This window comes from Zophobas morio, unplaced genomic scaffold, assembly GCF_036711695.1.
Source record: "Zophobas morio isolate AGI-343-1 ecotype UQ-CSIRO unplaced genomic scaffold, CSIRO_AGI_Zmor_V1 ptg000215l, whole genome shotgun sequence".
NCBI classification, from domain to species: domain Eukaryota; kingdom Metazoa; phylum Arthropoda; class Insecta; order Coleoptera; family Tenebrionidae; genus Zophobas; species Zophobas morio.
Genome location: NW_026972319.1, coordinates 61,053 through 66,707, shown reverse-complemented (window position 1 = coordinate 66,707; position 5,655 = coordinate 61,053). Strand labels below are relative to the sequence as shown.

Sequence of the window (5,655 nt, the reverse complement as noted above, 5' to 3'; positions counted from 1 at the left end):
TATTTATCACACGTCATTTTATATATATTGGTGGACTATAATTATTATTATTATTACAGGCGATATACAATGTGTTGAGATTTCTGGAAAGTTCGGCACCAATATTAATGACTTACTAGAAGCTATCGATGCGCAGGTTATGTTATTATTGTTGTAATAATAATTTATCCTTATTATTTATATATCACCATTATTATTATTGCTTAAGAAATATAAGAAAATATCTTATAAAGTAAACTTTTTTTGGACGAAATATGTTTTTTAAAATGATTTTATTTGCTAGAGTATTTGAGATCATTAGTTAATTCTATTAGAGAGCCATATAAAATGAAACTTTTATTAGAAAAGTTTCATTTTATATAATAATTATATATATATTCAACAATAAATATTATAATATCCTCAAAACTGTATTATAATAAAAAAATTGATAAATATATAATACTACGAAGTTTTTATTGGTTCTCTCTTATCGCTTAGATTTTACTGTAGCGCTGTATAAAAATATCAGTAATAGAAGGACGCTTCATTAAAATTATTGCAGCCTTTGGAGTGCGCAGAGATTCCTAAATCTACCACTTCTAAATATGGTAATTTTCATGACCACTCGTGCACGTGCATGGGCCAAACATTCTTTCTAGTTTATCCCCTGATACTCATTGGCGGTAATAAGCGCAAGAGTTGATCCTTTTTTAAACTTATTTTCCATGTGGATATTTTATCCGACCTCTAACATTGGACTTTGTGATCTCATCTAAAACATATTACAAATATATTAAGTATTATAATAAATCATATTAAAAGTTTTGATTTAAAAGATATATATTATTTATTGTATAGTAAGTATATACAACCAAGTTTTATTATTATATAAAAATGTTAAAATAATAAGTTATCATTAAAAAACTTATAGTAATATATAAATATACTAAATTAATTTAATATTAAAAAAGAATTTTAGTACTATTAAAATATTACTTATTATGAAAAAGTTAAATTATTATAATGGCAATACTAAAAATGGAATCCAAAAAAAAATATATAAAATATAGTGTATTATTACAAATAGTTTAATAATAAATATAGTAATTTTAACAAAATTTTCTCACTCAATAATTAAAAAATATAGTAAGCAAATAATGAATATACAAAAATAATATATCATATAATAAAAAAATACTATCAAATTTTATAATAAAAAGTTTATAACTAAAATACTATAAGTTTATTAATATAATAATACTATTATAATTTTATTTATTAAAAAAGTAAAACATTTTAATAATATTAAGTTTTCAATCTAAAAGAGTATAATTATTGATATAAAAAATTTATATAGAGCTGAGAATTATTGATGGTTATTTAGTATTGGATGATTGCTTTAAAAATCTACCACTTATAATACTTCTATTTACATTGTATTAAAAATGTTCTGATATCGGTATGAATAATTTTTTTGGCTCCGATTTATGGTTTATGCACTTTTTATCACGTGTTTTATATAATAATTAACGATCGGTCTATTTTTCATTCTTATTTTAATTTTTTTTATAATCATAATTATTATAATCATAATAGGCTGATTTAATGAACTTGCAAGCAGATTATTCCGCTCCTGTTGAAGGCGTTATATTTGAAAGTAAAATCTTAAAGGGTGTTGGGTTGCTCTAATAACAATTATCATGTTTTCATGAATAATAATGAATAATTATAATACTAACAACAACAATAATAAGGGCTGCTTCTAGCATGCTCGTTACGAACGGAACATTGCGGATTGGCTCTATACTTATAGCAGATGATCATTTTTGCAAGGGAACCTATTATTATTTTCTTAATTACTACTACTATTATTTTTATTATTGCACTTATCCCTATTATCACAGGTAAGACTGTTAAACGGCTGGCAAGGCGCTTCTGTGCAATCTGCTGGGCCGTCTGAACCTGTGGATGTGATTGGTTGGAGAAGCTTACCTGACCCGGGTATTCCCGTCCGGCAAGTCGACTCCGAGGCGATTACTTATTCATTATTACTATTATTATTATCATTATTATTTTAGAAGCCCTTTTCTCTTTTTTTATTTTCCTGTTTTAATTTTTTTTCAAGTTTACTTTACTTATATTTCATATTGTTTTCAGGTGTTTATTTATTACTCTAATGATTTTTTTTTTGATTTTTTTATTTTTTTATATTTTCTTTACTATTTTCTTCATATTTTATTAACTTTTTTTAATATTTTTATTATATATTTATTAAATTTTCTTACTTATTATTAATTATCTTAATTTATTGTTTTTTTATATTATTTATTGTAACTTTTATTTTTTTTCTTTTTAGTATCATATTTATATTTATTTCCTATTTATTATCGCATTTCTTTTATGTTTTATTATTATTCTTTTTTTCTTAATATTTATTTATATTTATTTTATTTTTAATTTTCTTATTATTTATTATTTTATATTCTTTTATTATTAATATTATTTTTACTTGTTTATTTTTTCACTTTTTCTTTTTCTTGTTTATTATTAATATTATTTATTACTATATAACAATATTTATTTTATATTGTCTTCTACTATTATTACTTCATAATATATATTTATTTATTTCTTACTTTTTTTAATAAATGTTTTATAATATTATTATTATTTTTATTTTCTTTAGAGTCGTGCTAATAGACTCATACGAGCCAGAAAAAAAATATTATTTAGAAAAATTTTTAAAAGCGTGAACTTGAAAAAAAGAAAATATCGCGTATTTTTTTCTTTATTATTTTTATTATAAATATTTATTTACCAATAATCGTTCTTAATTTTATTTTATGTAACTTTTTCCTCTCTGCGTTTTTATTGGTTTTTTAGGCATCATTGGTTTTCTTGTAGATTTTTGTAATTTAACGGGTACTTATTCATTTTATCGTTTAACCAATTGCTTTTTAGAGACTTTTTCTATAAAAAAGTATTTTAATTTAATACACTTTCATTGGTGTATTTTTCTCTTTTCTTCACCAAGTCTTTTTAATTTTTATTTTTTTAAGAGATTGTTGCCTTATTTGTACTCCTTTGAATTCTGATTGGCTTATGTAAATATCCTCATTTTTTTCTCGTAAATTATTAATTCTGATTGGATTATTTCGTAATAACACTATTTTTTGGCCAATAGAACTTCTTTATTATGAGCGCTTTTATTCTCCTATGTTTGAATTTCTTATACTTTTTAACTAATTTTTCTTTACTATTGTAGTTCTTGTTATAACAAAAAAAAATCTTTATTTTTCTTTTACTTTTTTCTTATATAAATTATTATATTTTTAATTTTTTTTACTTTCAATCATTTTTCTATTTTTAGTTATTTTTAGCAATTTTTAAGCGTATGTACTTTTTTCTTTACGCAACAACATTTTTTTTAATTTTTATTATACTATTATACTCTTATGTTGCTATAAGTTCATTTTTAACTTTTCTTTTATAATCATTTATATATACTTCTGTTTAACATTTATTATTAAGTAATTTATAGTTTTTTTCTTAAAGAATATATATAAGTTTTGCTATCAAACTCTACTTTTTCAAGTCCGTTTAGCTTCACTAATCATTTTTTTTATAGTTATTATTATTATTTATTATTATTAAGCTTTTTGTACTTTATTTTGTTTATTTAAAAAACAATCAGTGAACAACAGTAAACTTTAATATAATATTTATTATACTGTTTGTTACTTATTTATATTTATAATAATCATTTAATAATAGTATTTAAATTTTAATTATTTTTTTGTTTACTTTTGCATGTTTAAAAAAACTTTTCTTTATTAAAAAAATTATTTCAGTGTACTTTTATTGTTATTATGTTATTATATTTGTTTTATTATATAAACAATTTTTTTATATAATACTATTATTATTGATATTTCATTGTATTTTTTTTTATAGTTTTATTAGTATTATATCTATACTATTATTATTTAATATTTGTTATTATATCTATATTGTACTTTATTAATTTTATAATATTATTGTTTGTTAAAATATATTTACTTTAGTGTTATTTATTTATTATAATTCTAAGTATTAATTTATTTTTATTATATTATTTCCTTTTTGCTAATTTTTTTTTTATATATATATTTTTTAAATATTATTTATATTTTTATAAGAATGATCCTACTACTGAAACTTTAAATGAAGGGGCCAAAATTTTTTACTATATTGTTAAAGGTTTATATTTAATTATTACTATTATCATTATCATTATTATTTTATTATTATTGAAACTTTATATAAGGCGATACTTACGGCACTGTTAATGCTCTTAAAGTTTCCTTAAATAAATTCAAAAACCAATACGCTAAAATAAAGTTTTTTTTCTTTATTTTTTCTTGTTTACTTTATTTATATTTTTTTTCTATTAAGTTTACTTCATTGTTCTGTTGGAGATGTTTCACAAAACCACGTGGAACTTGCGGTTGCTGCTAAAGGTTCTAGTACTTAACCCATTTTACGCCTATTTACGTGCATATATGTTTTCGTTGTTGAGTGGTTAGTTCTTATTATAAGTGATCTTTTTTTGGTTATTTATTGGCTATTCTATCTATGATTTATTATTTATGTTTTTTTAATGATTGCCTGTTGACTTATATTAAATATATTTTTTTAAAATAATTGTAAAATTATTATTGGTGTTAGTTTTTATATTACTATAACAATTTGCTACATTCCAGTTGTTAGAGTATTTTTTATGTAATTCTTTATTAATTTTATTGATCAATTAATTATTGACTCATTGGTTATTTAAACTGCCCAATTTATAAAAATATTAATAAAACAATTTTTTCCCCTCAATTAACGTTTTTTTTTTGGTTTTATTTTTTTCTAAAAACTTGTTTACTTCTATTTATTGTTGTATTAATATTGTGAAAATGTTTTTGATGGTTTATTTTTTTTACATTGATGTTTATTAGTTAACTTTTTTTAAAAAGAAATCCTATTGGTTATTTATCACATTCTTACTTGCTTGCTATTTTTAATAAATATATTTACATCATTTAATTATTTTTAAAGCTATTTTTAATTTTTTTTTATGATGCAGCCACTCTCATCGCGTTTAACGTTAATATCGATAAAAAGTTGCAGTCTTTGATCAAAAAAAATAACGTGGAAGTTTTGAACTCTAACATTATATATAATATTATTGATGCCGTCACTCGTAAAATAATTTACTTATATATTATTATTATTATTATCACTTACTATATTATATACTTTAATGTAGAGAAGTTTCAAGAAGCAATGCCAGTCTTAGAAAAAAAAGTTCTTACAGGCTCTGGAATAATAAAAGAGATCTTTAAACTCCACGGAAAAAGTAATAATTCTACCTACTACTATTATTTTATTATTAATATTACTATTACAGATGCAAACATTGTAGCTGGCTGTAGTGTAAACAGCGGCTACTTTATAAGTGACGGCTTATACGTAATAAAACGGGGCACTCTTATTATATTCGAAGGTTTTTTTCTTGACTTTCTATTAGCGCCTTTTGAGCCACTGATTTTAATTATGAACCGTTATAACATCAAGGAAGGCTTATTAGTTTAAAACATTTCAAATCAGAAGTTTCTAAAGTTAATACTGGTAAAGACTGCGGTCTAC

The 5,655-nt window shown here is 21.3% G+C and overlaps 1 long non-coding RNA gene across 1 annotated transcript; it reads left to right on the top strand.

Annotated features, from left to right (window-relative positions):
• Positions 1-4,304: 4,304 nt before the first annotated feature.
• On the top strand, positions 4,305-5,655 carry LOC135146218 (uncharacterized). The gene is made up of 6 exons (XR_010283743.1): positions 4,305-4,361; positions 4,417-4,481; positions 5,093-5,209; positions 5,276-5,365; positions 5,417-5,512; positions 5,584-5,655. It is a non-coding gene; the product is annotated as an uncharacterized LOC135146218 (long non-coding RNA).